Raw genomic sequence first — 18,205 nt, 5'->3', positions numbered from 1 at the left:
ACCTCCATTGGCTAGTTGAGTAGGCCCTTGAGTGATGGGAAAGATTGTGCCTATGAAACCACTTTGAGAAGATGAGACTATTGCTATATTCGAGGATGATTAGGTAGGAGTGCCTTTGCTCCTGCTTTTCCGTGTCAGGGTCTACTCAACCCATTTTTTAGTTCTCTTATAAATTCTGGAGGTCATCAAATCTAGGTCTTCCACAACATCTTCATAATGTTTTGAACTTATGGGAGGACTCCTTAGCTTGGTCAAGTAAGTATTGTTATACATATTTTTACCATCATCTTCAACCCCTTCTACATCAATGTTAATTTTATACATATTCACTTGGCCAATTGTCAATCTGGCAAAGGCTCGATCATTACTCTTGAACTCATCTTTGCAATTAGCCCAATAGTCCTCAATGGTAGTGATGTGTTTTATCACACTCCTTATCTAAAATACATCTTTGGCATACCCATTTAGGTTGAACATAGGCCTTAGGACTTCATACATGTCCAAATTATATTTCTTCTCGAACACCTTCATCATGTTTTTGCCATCAAACCGGGTGTCACAGCTGAAGGCTCCAACTTTCATGGGGAAGTCATGTCCTTTCTTCTTTAGGATCCCACTCAGTATATTCACTTGTAGGTCTTTCCATATGATCTCAATCAACATGATCATGTCGCTTGGATGCCTTAGTAGCTTTAGGGGAAATCTATCGAATATTATAAGACACAAATAAGAAAATGATGAGAATTGAATGAAGTAACATCTAAATTGACTAATGGAGGCCATAAGTTCTAGGCTGAATCTCCTTTTCAGGAATTTGTATAGCTCCTTGCAAATCCTCAAGGTAAACACATCATTTACCTTAACATAATCCACATAACTATTCTATAATTGTAGACATGGATAAAACTCATAAGATTTAACATCATCAGGCAAATTCTCCAATCTTGGAAGGCCAGGCCATAATTGCAATAAGGCCAACATGTAAATCAAGAAGGAAGACATCTAGAATGTATTATAGAACTAGGCTGCTTGGAGAGCATTGGATAAAATTTCGCTTACCTCTTGTACCCAATCAATGTATTGAGTATCTAAACAAATTACTTAACTAAAAATAAATACTACTTGATGAAATTTAAAGCTTCTACCTCACCTTTCAACCTATGTCGAAGAACCAAAATATCAATAATTTTTTTTTAAAGGTTTGTCCCAAACAAGGTTTTGGGAACTTTACTCTTATCACTCCATGATTTTTGGAACCATGTCCTCATGATTTCTTTTTTCTAGATCATCTTCTTTGCTAAGAATTTTGAGATGGCTCTACCATCATCTAAATCAAAAAATTCCTCCCACTCTTGCATGCAAAGGGAGTTACCACTATTTGCCTATGAATTGAGATTAGCACCGTATCATTAGGTAGCACAATTTTCTTGGTTTCTGGGTTGTAGTAATGAATGCATTCATAAATCAACTCTAGGGTTTGGACTACAACTGATAAACCAACAACCTTGACTTAACTACATCCTTGAAGCTTCTTGGTAATGAGATGAATTGGTTTAGATCTCACCATTTTCAGGAAGTCTTCCATGTCAAAGAAGTGAAGAAAAATATTGGTGAATTTTTGGAATTGGGACTTGATCCTAGTTAACCCATCAAAACCTGCGAACTTGGTTGCCATGAGTTTGTGAACAAGATTTTGAATCGAGAAAGTGAATGAGACAACAAATGGAATAGTCATAGGCTTTTCAAAAGCTATGTGTATTGATAGAATGGAAAATCAAAGAAGAAGTAGTAACTCATTCAACTGCTTGGGCATCTTTATATGAGAGCTTCAATTCATCTGTTTATCTTTAGAATTCATGCCACATAGATGAAAATTTAAGAAAATACCCATTGGATAGTAAATGAAAGAGTTCAATAGACATTTAGGGATCTTTTCACTATTCTTTTGAACTCAACAGTAACTTTCTATATGCACACTACTTACTTTTCTATTTTCCTTTAAGTTTTAGAAAGTTACCCGTAGGGTACCCCATTGAGGAAAATCTTCTAAATGAGATTCTTGCTATATTTCTTCTTCCTTAATGATTTGATCCATTCCAATATCATTCTGACATACTTTGAATCCAATATGGGGATCAAACTTAACCATCAACTTGATTTTCTTGAAATGTCAAAAAACTGTCTTCATGGGTTGGAAACCTGTCGAGAAGACAATTTCTATTTTTTTGCTACTGCTTCCTTCTAGATCAAATCTTTGACAATTGCATTTTTAGAAGATGGGATGCTTGGTTAAGGTGTGGGGAACTATTTGAGAGTCATTAAACATCTTGATTTTCACCTCAAGCCATTTTACAAAAAAATATCTTCATGGGTTGGAAACCCGTTGAGGAGAAGGAAACTTTAGGTTGTCCCCCAGGACTTAAATATTTGAGTAACAACTAATCTAAACAATGCTTGGAGATCTTAAATTAGATTCACACATTAATTTATTATAGAATCCTTCACATTTCTCATTTTTTTAATCCATATGCGTCTTCAAGTGGTTATTACGAGAAATCACCTCAATGGGTTAGAAATCCGCCGAGGAGAAGATGATTTTCAAATTATTGGATACAACTGATTAATTGTGTGTTGTCTTTGATGTTACACAAATGTCATAAGCTTTATCAATCAGTAAATGCTGAGCTTACTTGAGCAGTGAAGAAAGTTCTTAGTGTCTATTGAGCATTCCTATGTTTTCCTAGTTCAGAAGGTAGTATCTATCGAGTTCACTAGGGCATTGAAGGAAAAGTTGCAGAAAGCAAGTGTTAACTGAGCTCACTTAGCTAACAAAGGAAAGTTGAATGGAACCAATGCTACCCAAGGTCACTCAATTGCTAAAGGATTTTTGTAAGTTTGTAGTGTTAACCAATCTTTTTTTGGTTAACGAAGGAAATCGTTTCAGAGTTAGTTTCTACCAAGTAGGGTTGACTAGCAAAGGATTTTCTTATTTTTTTGTATTGAGTTTAATTGATCTATCTATTGATTCCAACTGACTAAGGTGATGAATATTGATTATTGTAAGTTTTATTTGAGCCAACTTGACAAAGTGGAAGCTATAAATATAAGGTCAAGTTGTGATTTCAAAGTCGACAAGTGTGAGTGCAAGAGAATGTGTGAATTATGGTGATGTGATTGAAGATCTATTGGTAAGCATAAGAAACAAATTTGAAGGATAAGCAGAATATTCTTGTGATGCAGGAAAGTCATATTCGATCAAGAAGGATCAAGTACAAGTTAGAATAGAGATCTAAAATCAGCAATTAAGTTGCATTCAAATAAGGTCATTCATTATTACTCTTTAATCATTGTAGCAGTAATCTAAATCTCTTAACAGAGTTGGCTTTACAACTATTTGCAAATCCTCTAACAAGGTGGCAATTCCATTAAATTGTTCTCAAGACCTCTAAGCAGGCCACTCCTAATAGGGTGATTAAATTATTTAACAGGGTCACACCTAACAGTGTGTTCTGTAACCTTTAATAGGGTTGGCTCCTAATAGGACTCACTTCAAAAGAGTGAAAATTAGTAACTAGTTGCTATTGGTGTTTTTTCCCAAATTGGGTTTCCACATTAAATCCTAGTGTCAAATGTGTTCATGCTATTTTATTTATGTGTTTTCAATTAAATTAAAGTAATGGTAATCACAAATAACATCTAATGGTTTTTATGTTAATCTTTTATCGAGCTAATCTAGTTATTACCGAGTTACAACACTCTATGTGTTTGCCGAGCTTCAATAGTATTCAGTTGTTTGTTTGCATTTTGTACTGATATCAAAAGGGATCTAGAATTTATTATTGAAGTAACTAATTCACCCTTCCCCTCTTAGTTACTCTTCTTATATTTCCAACAATTGGTATCAGAGCTTTTGGTGCTTGTAGAGAAGGTTTCAAGGACCTAAGCTAAAGATCATGATGTCTTACAAAAGAGAGATTCCCAAGCTGAATAGAGACAACTTTGTAACATGGTAAGGACTTATGAGATTGTATCTAGCTACAATTAGTGATTCAAGTTGCAAGTATCTTGATTCTAAATATAAGACTCCCACTGGAACTTTATCAGTTGAAGATATTGCTAAAAAGAAGAATCATAATATCATGATGATTAATATTGCATTTGCTCTTAGTTATGATGAATTTGATGATGTAAAAGATTGCAAAACTACTTTTACAATGTGGAACAAAATAAAAGAGATCTATGGAAGAGATGACAATGTAAGAAGAGCCAAAGTAGAAAGCCTTAGAGGACAATTTGATCAAATGAGGATGAGAGAAGATGAAAACATTGAAAAATATGTGGAAAGAATCAAGACCAGTGTAAGTGCAATCAAAGCATTTGGAGGAGACATCAAGGAGAAAACTATTGTAAGTAAAGTGATCATAACTCTTCTTTCCATTTATGCAATTAGAGTATCTGCTATTCAAGAAATGAGATGTGATCCAACTAATAAGATAGGGTTGGATGCTCTAGTTGGAAGATTAACGACTTTTGAGTTAGACAATTATGATAATTATGTTCCGACTTTAAAGAATATTGAATCTTCATGTAAAGCTAAAGTTTCACTCAAAGAAAAGGGTAAAAAGTCAAAATCTAGTCAATCAAGAAGTGAAGAAGATGGATCATCAGAAGAAAGTTTATATATTGATCTTGAAGTTGTTGAAGCCCTACTTGTAAGGAAGTATTCTAAAGGAAGAGGGAAGTACAAAGGTAAAGTTCCTCTGATCTTCTTTTCTTGTGATGAAATTGGTCACATTGCTGCTAGGTGTCCAAATAAAGAAATGAAGGATGAAAAGAAAAAAAACAAGCATAAAGCAAGAACGACTCCAAGAACTACAAGAACTTGAAGGAAAAAGGTAAGAAATCTTGTTTCATAGCTAGGATTTTGATAATAGTGAAGATGAAATGGTTTATATTGCTATGAAAGATGAATTTGATGATGAAGGAGATAAGATGGCACTTATCTCTCATGTTAGCAAAAATAATACATGGATTATTGACAGCGGTTTCTCACATCATATGACTAGTGACAGAACAAAATTTGAGCATATGGAATATTATGATGGAGGTAGTGTAAGATTTGGAAACAATGAACCTTATAATATAAAAGGAAAAGGATGTATCTTGTTAACTAAGTGTGGCACAACTTAATGACATTAGATTCAAGGTAGAATTCATGAATGGATAGGCCAAGCTACTAGATGGGAAAGGAAAGCTGGTTGGTTCTGGCAAGCACACAAAAGGTAATCTATTTTATCTTGATCTTAGTAATTGTTCATGTTTTATTGCTCAAGTAGAAGAAAGATGGTTATGGCACAAAAGACTATGTCATGTGAACTTTGATAATCTGGTTAAGATAAGAAAACATAAAAGAGTAAGAGGTATTCCTAGTTTGAAGAAGCTTGACATGGGTCTATGCAAGAATTGCCAAATTGGTAAGATGGGAAAGACAAGCTTCAAAAGAAAAGACTATCAGTCAGAAGAAGTCTTGAAAATTGTTCATATAGACTTATGTGGACCTATTGAAATAAAGAGTTATAGTGGAGAAAAGTTTTTCATTCTCTTTGTTGACGATTACTCTAGAATGATGATAGTAATGTACCTAAAAGAAAAATCAGAAGCTTTTCAAAAATTCAAGTGGTATTCGGTAAGAGTAGAAAAAGAAACTGGAAAGAAGTTGAAATGCCTTAGATCAGACAGAGGTGGTGAATTCATTTCCCAAGAATTCAACAATTTCTACATTAAAAGAGGAATCAAAAGACAAGTATCTACTCCTGGTACACCATGACAGAATGGTATAAAAGAAAGAAGAAATAAATCTATCATGGATTGTGCAAGAACCTTGATGATTGAAAAGAATGTTGCTCTCAAATACTGGAAGGAAGCTATCAAGACTGCAATTCATACCTTGAATAGATTTTAGTTGAAGAAAGATTCAAACAAGATACCTTATTAGCTATGGTATGGCTACAAACCTAATGTAAGTTACTTGAAGGTATTTGGCAGCAAATGTTATGTTGGTCTGATTTTTTGCATAATAAATTTTCCCTTTTTAGGTATAAAAATATCAGATTTGAGTCCATTTTTAGAGGCTAGGTTTTCTAGTTTTTGGATCCTGTAGTTTTTATCCTTTGAAAACTTTGTCAAAACCTTAGGTCTTATTTAGTTTTGAATTTATCCTGGCGCAAAATATTTTTAAAATGTGAATATTCCTTTCTTACTTAATTCTTGTCATGCTAAGATACCTTTGTCAAAATATTTTCTCATCATTTGATCTTGGTTAGATCCACGGTTGTCGCTTTGTCATTATAACAAAATGTAGGGTCTTTTACCATAGCGACATAACGACCATCAAAAATTGAGTTTTGGTTTCATAAATTGAGGTTCGAAGCTAGAAATATGCATTGATTTGAATATGTTTTGGTCACGTGCTCTATCCCAGAGTTGTTAGTATCTGAAAGGATACACATGGAGCAAATTGCAAGTGGTGTCATCGAAACTCAGGTTTCTGGTGAGTCGCTATGTCATGACTAGAAAATTTATGCATCCTACTAGTGGTGATGTAGTGATTTATCAAAATATGAAGAAAGTGACAACCTTTTAAAATTGATGGTGACCACATAATTCCCATGCGGTATCATGAATGTGCACAACCACTATTTCTGACAGTAGTATTAATTGGTGTAATTATGACTGATATGTTATCTTTTCTCCATCATCGAAATACAATTCTCACCAGAGGTTACTAGGTCGCGACCAAGAAATCATTGTGCCTCATCAATATTGACATAGCGATTGCTCCGATAATACAAAGGAAGATGCTCTCTTGAAAGGGGTAGTGATTATAAGGATCTTAAGAAAGATATTTTGGAAAGTATGCTTTTATTTCTATGACAGTCATATCAATTATGGTTATCCTATTTAAATTTTTCCCAACACTTAACTTTGATGGATCATCGAAAGTTGCTATGTCACAATCGAGAAGTTAATGGCTTTCACCGGTGGTGATGTAGCGACTCATCAGAATGTCATGATGTAGCAATAGTTTCAAAAAGTGGGCCCCAATGAATGCTTCATCAGAAATGAGTTGTGCAAATTCCATAACACAGTGGCATCCTACTAAGCATTTATACGCTGAAAACCTTGAATCTATTGGAGGTTGCTATGTCGTGATCAAAAAAGCTTCACACTTTGTCGGTAGTGATGTAACAAATCACCTAAAAATAAGAAACACGACAAAATCAAGAAGTGATGTCACTAAGGATTATAATAATATATATATGCCAACATGTCAAGATAGTTTAGCATCACCAAGAAATGTGGACCCACTTCCAAGTCAAAAACTAGGTAAAGAATTGGGATTGTTCGATCAAGATGAGATCAATGATAGTCGCTACCTTGCTATGGTGAGTTGCTCAAGGGTTATGTATAATGACATAGCAAGTAAAGTAGATAAAGATTGGGCCCACCATATTCATATTATATGATACATAGAATGTCTTCTACTTGATCAAAAGGGAATCAATGATGGTCACTACCTCACTATTGAAAGTTGCTCACTTTTTATGCGTAGCAACATAGTGAACAAGGAAAATACAGGAGGGACCCACCATTATAGTAATGAGAATGTAGTAAAATGCCTGCCATCAGATTAAGATCAAATCAAAGGTTATCACTTTCTCACTATGGCAATATGCTCACTCTTTATGCATAGTGAGGTAGCGATTTAGCGACACATGTCCTCAAGGAAAAGTAGCTAGTTCGAAGAGTCAATAGAAAAGGAAAGGTACAAGTGGAAGCATTTTATTGGTTTGACTACCAACATGTTGAGAAGAAAGATGAGTCAGCCCTATTTTTATCCCTTTATCGTAGGATTTTTGAAAGACCAATGGCGCAAATTTAAAAAGGAAGGTGATGCCACTCTGTTTTTCCATTCTATGCATTTATGAGGAATGAAAGCTTTGTGTGTGAGAAAAATAGAGTATAATGCAGTAGATTTCATCAGTTCCAATCTCATGCAAAAAAAGATTTCAAGTTTTCTAAGCACAAGAGCCTATTGAGAATATTGTGTTAAGCCTAGCAAAAATGTGAAGCAGTTTCCCATTTATTCATGAGCTATTGTAGAAGTTCAGAGAAGAACAAGCTTAGAAAATCAAGTAAGTACTCTTATTATAACCTCTATAGCATTTTAGTTCCTGTGAATTACAGTCAAGATGCCTCCTAAGAAAGTATTTTTTGGGTAGTGAATTTTATGGATAGAAATGTTCATGACGGTTTGCTAGAATTACTCCCAGAGTCCACCACCAAAACTGTGTAGGTTAAGAAGTTAACTTTCTTAAACTCTAGGCTTAAAATTGTAGATGGCCTGTATGACAAAGGGAACTGGGTTAGTGATGCAACAACTTTGCAAACTGGTCTTGTTTTGTTTAAAAAGTGGTTTCTAGAGAGGAATTTGTTTGCCCCGCATGCTAATGTTTGGAATTTTGATTTGGGAAAAATAGTAGTTCCAAGTGTTTTCATGGATTATGATTTGCTTGAAGCCATTGCAAAGAATTATGACCAAGCTGTTAGGGTGGTGAGAAGAACTGATGGTGTGCCCCTAGTCTCAATCAGTCTTGAGGAAATTAGAGAGGTTTTTCGCCTAGAGCCATTGATAGATTATCATGTGCCAATTGATCTGCAAGAATTAGAAAATGAATACAAGGCAAAGAAGGATGTGATTAGGGGAGGTGCACTGAGGGCGCATATTGGCACAACAAGAACTTTTCCAATAATCATTGCAGCCTCTAGGGAACCTTTTAAAAAGGATCTTTTCACTTCCAGGGCTATAGAAATATATAGGACCTTGTGTCGTGTTTTTGGTGAGGATGAACAGAATTTCATGCCCATCAGCCTTATGTGTATGATAGTTTAAATTGCTTCCTTTGGTGTAGATGTTATTTTTGATTTTTCTTCTTATTTGGTTGAAGAAATTCATACTGGTTTGGTTGGAATTGCAAAAGGGAAAGTGGAGAAAATATTTGGCCATTATTCTCTATTGATGCATATGTTCTTATTTAAGGGAGTAGCATATTTTTGTAAAGAAATGGAGTTGAATAGAGAGGAGGATGAGGAAGCACTACCGGTCTAGTTGTGGAGCATAGATATGACATGGGATGTAGAGAAGGCTAGCTTTGTCAAGTTTGATAGGTATTTTGCTTCCAAGTTGAGATGCCTCATATTGAGTGACAATCCCAAAATCCCCAAGGCATTAATGAATTTCATCAGGCCTATGGACAATCTCAGTGGTTTGAGAGTTTCACACAATTGGGGAGATATCATCCCATACTCTATTTCTACTATTTTAAAAATTTATGGTTTAAAAGGAAGCCCTCATGTGTTGCCCTACCAAGTACCCTTAAAGGTAGGAATGGTTGAAGTTTTGTGGCAGTTATGAGGATTGGAAGAGATGTATCTATTGAAAAGGAAATTGGGGTCAATTTTCTCTAATTGTACTGTGGCGCATTAGTTTGTAATTACTAAAGGGGGTTGGATCTTTTTACATAAAATTTTGGATCAGTACAAAATGGCTATTTCCCATCCCCATTTTTGTGATACTAAGGGATTTTATAATTAGACTTTGAGACTTAGAATTAAATTGGGAAAGGTCAAACATGGCTCATATTATCTAGAGGAGATCATAAGGAATGAGTTCTCATTGTAGGAATAGGAAACCAAAAAGGAAAAGTGGAGAGTCTATTCCAGGGTTTTAGAATTCATTCATTATTCTGATAAGAAATATAGTCCTCTAGATAATGCTAATACAGAGGTTGATAAAATAAACAAGCTCATGAATACTTTCCCTAAAATAATGCAAGCCATGAATGAGAATAAACAATTCTTTATTGATTCATACCTAGATAAGGCCAGAGAGGTCACGAGGAGGTTGGCTTTCACTCCTAATATAGGAGCTGGTGAAATGATTGTTAAAAGAGACCAGGCTATATTGTCATTCAAAATAAAAAGGCCAGTGTGGATAAGGACAAGAAAATAATGGGATCCACCAGTGTAGTCCTAGAGGAGAGACTTGATGAACCTTATCCCAAGAGGCAAAAGATAATAAAGGAGCTAAGTCCTCAAGTTGAGGAACATTCACCCACTCAATCCACTTTGCAGATTGGAGAAGAACAACTCATTGGAGAGAAAATTGATCAAATAGGGTTACAAGGAGGTGTATTTATCACCCACACAAAATTAGGTTAGGGAAACCCTCAAGAGCCTCCTATGCCAAGTTTGAATTTGACAGTTGCAGATTATAGAGGTGGGGAATTGGACCCAATATTAGAATAGGCTAGTCATCAATTTTTGTTTGATGATAGTTTTGATAAATCTAGGGCTTTTCTCCAATTTGCATGGCGGGCTAATATGGGCATATTTGAAGAAAGGTGTAATAAATTAAGAACAAATCATCTAGAAATGGATGAAATTTCCTTGAAAAATCAAGTAAAAGAGGAGATGATGAAGGAGTTTCAAAGTATAAGCCCTGAGCAGGGAAGACAGATGGTCAAAGCATCAAATTTTTTTTTGTTACTCAATAGGGACATTGCTGATGCTCTAGTGTTTAATTATATTTCAAATAAACTTGATTTACAAGATCAAAGTAAGAAAGACTTCCAAGGCACTGCTTTTAGTGAAGACTAGGCTGCTTTAGTCATATGGTTATTGAGGAGAGGATCAAGAGTCACCTCATCACAACTAGATGATTTTGGTTTGATGAGAAGTATAGTTGTAAGGAGAGTAGCTGATACTTCTCATGTGTAGGCTACACATTAGAATGTAAATTCATCTCAATTTGTTTTGGCCACTGCCCAAAAGGAAGAAAAGGCCATGTTTGAATTGCAAAATAAGTATGAAACAATTTTACAAGCATACAACAAAGAAGTTCAAAAGAGGATTGAATTGGAAAATAAAATTATGGGAAGGTCTACCAGGCCAAGAATAACATACCCTCTAGTGGAGCCTTTTAAATCCACTCCTTTTATAGAAATGCCAGACACCCCACAAAGGCCTCAATATTATATAGTAGAAGATTTTGAGGAAGAAAAAAGTAAACTTTGGGCATTACATGTAGAGATGGAAGTGCAATATGAGGGTAAACTTAGAAAGGCTCTAATGTACCTGGTAGATAAAATTGAATGGCCCCTATTTTATGATCAATTGGAAAAAGTAATAAGTATATGGGAGGAATTGAAAACCCATGATGAAGCCCCGAAGCCTATTGTTAATAAGTTTTGAAAGAGAAAGAAATAAATTACCTTTTTATGTTATTCTGTTATAAGGTCTTCCCATGAACATATTGAAAAGACATATGATATTGCTAATGATTTGTCATATTTTGATAATAGAAGAGTTGCTTTGCAACTAAAGGTTGTTTCTTATTTAAGCAAATATAAGAAATCAAAAATTTGATTTGTTTCCTTGTGCGTTGTATATAAAGAATAAATTGAAGAATAAGGATGAATGGGCTAAGGAATTGGATGACCTGTTCTATTTGAGGATGAATAAGGTTATAAATGAAAAAGGGCATGCTTTGTGGGCCACCACAATAGAGGAATTGGTGAAAGTAGAGTTATTTTTTGATTCTTTGAAACAAAAATTTGTTAGTATTGATAATGAGGCTGAGTATATACTTAAGAAGAAAAATGATATTTTGTAATTCAACTAGCCAGATGATGCACAATTTGACACATGGATGGCAGATATTACTTCTAGTGAGTAGTTAGAAGAGGTCAATACCAATGATGATGAGGTACAAGAGGACAAGGTGCAAATTATTGACACAACAACACCAGATCCAAAAGATGAGGAAGATGAAGGTCACCAATTGGTTCCAGCTACAAGCTCAGAGACCTAGGATGTGGACATTGTTGGATACAATTGTTCAATTGTGTGTTGTCTTTGATGTCACACAAATGTCATATCAGTCATCAGATAAAGTCTACCAAGCTCAGAAGGTCAGTAAGGCAAAAGGATAGAATCTATCGAGCCTAGGAGGTTAGTAAAGAAAACTTGCAGTATCTACTGAGTAAACAGTTCTTACTGAGCTAACTCGGTCATCAAAGGAAATGTGGTAGAAATAGTTCTTATCAAGCTCACTCGGTCATCAAAAGAAATTTGGCAAAAATAGTTCTTACCGAGCTCACTCGATCATTAAAGAAAATGTGGCAGAAGTAGTTCTTGCCGAGCTCTCATGAAGGAATTCAGTTCTTACCGAGTAAACTTGGCAGCCAAACAATGTTAACCGAGTGAAGAAGGTTAACTTAGGAAATTTTTGGAAGTAGTATTTGTAGAGATATAATTCTATTTGCTTAAGGAACACAATGTTAGAAAGAAAGCATTCAAACACATAAAATTAAGCCACACTTATGATAAGACAAAGAAAACAATTAAGAAATGCAAACCAAAAGAAAGAAACACTTCATGCTTCCTTGATTTTGTAGATGTGTCCTTTGATGTGGATGTATGCTCGATTGCTTGCTCAATTGCTTCAATGTTGGAGATCGATAATGGCAAATTGGTAGCCTTGTGAGCTCTCAATTTGGCATTATGAGGGGATGGTTGATGGCTTTGTTTCTCAAAATGGCATTATAACTTTACTTGATGGATTGTGTCTAAAATGGCTTGGGAGAGGATTCTTTAAATAGGCAAAGGGCTTGAGGGATGGAGGGGTAAGATGAAAGGATGGAAAGATGGTGAGGGAGGGCTAGGATGCACTTAAAGAGGAGCACATGGATTGTGCTTGTTTAGCACCAATCAGGGAGTGACACATGTCACAAGGTCATCGGGTGGAGGAAAGGGAAAGGATGAGTCAATAAAGGAGGCTCAAGGCCTTAAATGGCCCTCATAATGGCTTGTAAGAACTTTTAAGGGCATGCAAGAGCATTGAAGGCTTTGTGGTTAGGATAAAGTTTTATGGTTGAGATATTTTGAGGGAGGAGACTTTGGTTTGGCTTAGGAAAGTCTTAAGCTTACTTAGGGAATGTGACAAGGTTAGGGGGGGATTAGGCTTGGGTTAGGATTAGATTAAGAATGTTAGAGATGTGCAAGTGGATGGCATTCCTGAGGGTGGGTGAGTTAGTGGCTAAGCTATGTTAATATGGGTGGATGGGGTGGATTAGGCTAAATGGAGGATTTAGGATAGTTTAGGGGCTATTAGATTTGAGGGTTTTATTTATTAAAGTGATTTTAATAAATTTGGGATTTGGAATTAGATAGGAGAATAAGATTAATTGATAAATAATGGGTTATTTGATTTATCAATTAGGACTATAGATGATTAATTAAATTAGTTAGCTAGGGGATGGCAAAGGATTAATTAAATATGAATTTAATTAATGATGCCTTTAGAGATAGCTAAATAGGATTACCAAAGTGGTGTAATCAAATTTAGGTGTCTACATTTTGCCCCTCTTTGACATAGTGTTGAGACAACACTAGTTCAAAGAAGTTCAAATGGAGACGACATAAGGAAGATGTTTTTAGCAACAAGGTTGCCCTAGTCTTGGATAAGAAGAGGAGAGACTAGACTTAGAGATGGCCCCTCAAGAAGGTGGCAGGCAGAGAAGGCGAGGCCTGACAACTTCTTATTTTTTTTTAAATTTAAAAATTTAGATATGATTATTTTTTGATTATGAGCTCAAAGATATGATGATAAAACCTATAGAAAACATGTTAGCATGAAACCTGTAATGAAAAATTATCAAAATTTTGAGAAAAACAAATCTCACAGCGAACCCGTGGGTTAAGAACGCGTTCCTGTAGGCGCAGGAATGCAAGAAATTTTAGCAAGAATGTGGCAAAGTTGAAGCTGAGTTTTGGTCTGAAAGGCAAGGCGATCCCACAGGTTAATGCAGTGATCCCGCGGGTTAATGCAGCGATCTTGCGGTTGCAGGAATGTAGAAACAGTCAGCAGGGATGCGAGACAGAAAACTAGTGACAATAGAAATTGAGGCCACGGGTTAAAAAGTTGCAGAGCGATCTCGCAAAATAGCAATCCCACAAGTTCTTGGGAGAGCGTTCTCGTAGAGATATAGGTCAGTAGATTCATGTTCCTGTAGAGAAACGTTTGGTGGGGATGCAATTTTTTTTTTTGGAAACGTGGTAGAAACTGGTTGGGGATGGACAACGAACTCACAGTCACGAGTTTGCATTCCTACCGACAAATAGCCGCATTCCCGTGGTCATGGGATCGCATTCCTGGGGTCGTGGGATCTCAAGATAACCTGGTTTTGAAGTCTTCAAAAATAAAAAATGATGAGATGGACGAGAGCACGATTTTCAAAAGATGACCTGTGTACCTACAACAAGATTAGCAAACCTATCAGAAAAATCCACAAGCAAACAAGGTTAATTTGGTTAGTTAACACAAAAAACTCAAAAATTGATTAGATTGACCCAAATGCGGGGTCCCACCGGGCGTGCCAAAATGTAAAGCTATAATTCTATTTGCTTAAGGAACACAATGTTAGAAAGAAAGCATTCAAACACATAAAATTAAGCCACATTTATGATGAGACAAAGAAAACAATTAAGGAATGCAAACCAAAAGGAGGAAACACTCCATGCTTTCTTGATTTTGTAGATGTGTCCTTTGATGTGGATGTATGCTCGATTGCTTGCTCAATTGCTTCAATGGTTGAGATGGATAATGGAAAATTGGTAACCTTGTGAGCTCTCAATTTGGCATTATGAGGGTATGGTTGATGGCTTTGTTTCTCAAAATGGAATTATAACTTTACTTGATGGATTGTGTCTAAAATGGCTTGGAAGAAGATTCCTTAAATAGGCAAAGGGCTTGAGGGATGGAGGGGTCAGATGCAAGGATGGCAAGATGGTGAGGGAGGGCTAGGATGCACTTAAAAGGGAGCACATGGATTGTGCTTGTTTAGCACCAATCAGGGAGTGACACATGTCACAGGGTCATTGGGTTGAGGAAAGGGCAAGGATGAGTCAACAAAGGAGGCTCAAGGCCTTAAATGGCCCTCATAATGACTTGTAAGAGCTTTTAAGGGCATGTAAGAGCATTGAAGGCTTTGTGATTGGGATAAAGTTTTATGGTTGAGATATTTTGAGGGAGGAGACTTTGGTTTGGCTTAGGAAAGTCTTAGGCTTACTTAGGGAATGTGACAAGGTTAGGGGGGGGGGATTAGGCTTGGGTTAGGATTAGATTAAGGATGTTAGAGATGTGCAAGTGGATGGCATTAATGAGGGTGGGTGAGTTAGTGGCTAAGCTATGTTAGTATGGGTGGATGGGGTGGATTAGGCTAAATGGAGGATTTAGGATAGTTTAGGGGCTATTAGATTTGAGGGTTTTATTTATTAAAGTGATTTTAATAAATTTGGGACTTGGAATTAAGATAGGAGAATAGGATTAATTGATAAATAATAGGTTATTTGATTTATCAATTAGGACTATAGATGATTAATTAAATTAATCAGCTAGGGGATGGCAAAGGATTAATTAAATATGAATTTAATTAATGATGCCTTTAGAGATAGCTAAATAGGATTACCAAAGTGGTGTAATCAAATTTAAGTGTCTATAGTATTTATTGAGCAGGGTCAGCCAGTAAAGGATTTCATTATTTTATGAAATAATGTTTATTTGTTTAGAGTAATATTTGTAGCCGACTGATGTATGGTTTATTGGTAAATGTAACATGTAAATAGGCTGACTTGACAATCTGAATGGTATAATTAAGAGGTCAAGTTGCGAGTTCTAAGTGTGAAGTGGAAGTGTGTGTGGAATTAATGTGATATGAAGACTAATTATTGTGGAAGCCAATTTGAAGGATGATTAGAGATCATTGACGAGTAGCAAAGCTATATTCAATCAAGGAGGATCTAATGATGCTGAATAGAGATCTATAGATTTAGTTGCATCTTGTTCAGGTCAATTCATTGTTTCTTTCTAACCATTGTAGCAGTGATTTCAAATCTCTTAACAGAGTTGGTTTAATAGCCATTTTGTAAATCTTCTAACAAGGTGACAATTCTGTTGAATTGTTCTAAAGACCTCTAGCAAGGCCACTCCTAACAGGGTGATTAAATCCTCTAATAGGGTCACACCTAATAGTGTGTATTGTAACCTTTAATAGGGTTGGCTCCAAATAGGGCTCACTTCAGAAGAGTGAAAAATTGGTGACTAGTTACTTGGTCGTTTTTCCCATATTGGGTTTCCACCTTAAATCTGGTGTCTCTTCTGTTCATTCTGTTTTCAATTGCATGCATGTTTGCTTGAAGATAAGTAATCGTTTAATTTATCGAGTTAAAAATTTTTTGTTATGTTTATCGAGTATCAACAGTAACTGGATCTTTAAGACATCGAAGGGATCTATGGATTATTTTTTGTAAGTAACTGATTCAACACCCCCCCCCCCCCCCACTTTTGGTGCTTACAGGAAAAGATTTCAAGGATCTAATCTAAAGATCAAGATGTATTAAAAAAGGGAAATTCCAAGACTTAATAGGGACAATTTCTCAGCATGGCAAGGATTGATGAGGCTTCATCTGGCTTCTATTGGTGATACAGGGCTAAAGTACCTTGATAAAAAATATGAAGAACCTTCTGGTACATTATCTGTCAATGATATTGCTGAAAAGAAGACTCACAACAATATGATGATAGATATAGCATCTGCTCTAAGTTATGAAGAATTTGATGACATCAAAGATTGCAAAACTACCTTTGAAATGTGGAACAAGCTGAAAGAGATCTATGGAGGAGATGATAATGTGAGAAGAGCCAAAGTAGAAGGTTTGAGAGGACAATTTGATCAAATGAGGATGAGAGAGGATGAAAACATTGCAAAGTATGTTGAAAGAGTTAAAGCATGTGTTAGTGCAATCAAAGCATCTAGAGGAGATATCAATGATGAGACAGTTATAAGTAAAGTTCTTAGAACTCTACTTCCCATTTATGCAATCAGAGTCTTTGCAATTCAAGAAAGAAGATGTGAGGCAAATCATAAAATAAATTTAGAGGCCATAGTTGGAAGATTGACTGCATTTGAGCTAGACAACTATGAAAATTATGTTCCAACTGTCAAGAACATTGAATCAGCATTTGAAGCGAAGCTTTCACTCAAAGAAAATGGGAAAAAGATGAAGGATTGACAATCAAATAGTGATGAAGAATCAAAACAAAGTTCAGACAGTGATCTTGAGGTGGTTGAAGCTCTACTAGCAAGAAACTATTCAAGAGGCAACGGGAAATAGAAAGGTAAGGTTCCTCTAATCTACTTTTCTTGTGAAGAAATTGGACATCTTGCAGCTAGGTGCCCAAATAAGCAGAATAAAGATGAGAAGAAAGGTTACAAGTACAATGGCAAGAAAGACTTCAAATCATTCAAGGATAAAGGTAAGAAAACATGTTTCATGGCTAAAGATTCTAATGATGTTGATGATGAAGAGGAAGATGAAATTGTCTACATTGCTATGAAAGATGAATTTGATAATGATGAAGAAATGGCACTCATTTCTCATATGAGAAGAAATGATACATGGATCATAGATAGTGGTTGTTCTCATCACATGACTATTGATAAAACTAAGTTTGAATACTTTGAAGACTATGATGGTGGCAGTGTAAGATTTGGTAACAATGAACCTTGTTGTATAAGAGGAAAAGGAAGAATATCACTAACCAAGGAACTTGTATGTGATAATGCATATTGGGTAGAAGGACTAAAGCATAATTTTTTGAGTGTGGCACAACTACTCAATAATGGATTCAAAGTAGAATTTATGCATGGAAAAGCAAGATTGCTGGATGGCAAAGGAAAGATGATTGGATCAGACACTCAAACAAAAGGTAACTTATTTTATCTTGAATTTTGTGAATCTTCACATTTCATTGCTCAAATTGAAGAAAGTTGGTTATGGCATAAGAGGTTATGTCATGTAAACTTTGACAACTTGATAAAGATCAGTAAATTCAGGAAAGTAAGAGGTATTCCTAACATAAAGAAACCTGAGGTTGGTTTATGCAAGAATTGTCAAATTGGGAAAATGGGAAAGACTAGTTTTAAAAGCAAGAACTATCAGACTGAAGAAGTTCTAGAAATTGTGCATACTGATTTGTGTGGACCTATTGGCATCAGCAAGATATTCAAGGCTTCTGATTAAA

This window comes from Cupressus sempervirens, chromosome 10 (genome assembly GCF_028749045.1).
Source record: "Cupressus sempervirens isolate cs-2001-9-10 chromosome 10, ASM2874904v1, whole genome shotgun sequence".
Lineage (NCBI taxonomy): Eukaryota > Viridiplantae > Streptophyta > Pinopsida > Cupressales > Cupressaceae > Cupressus > Cupressus sempervirens.
This window is presented reverse-complemented; position numbering follows the sequence as displayed.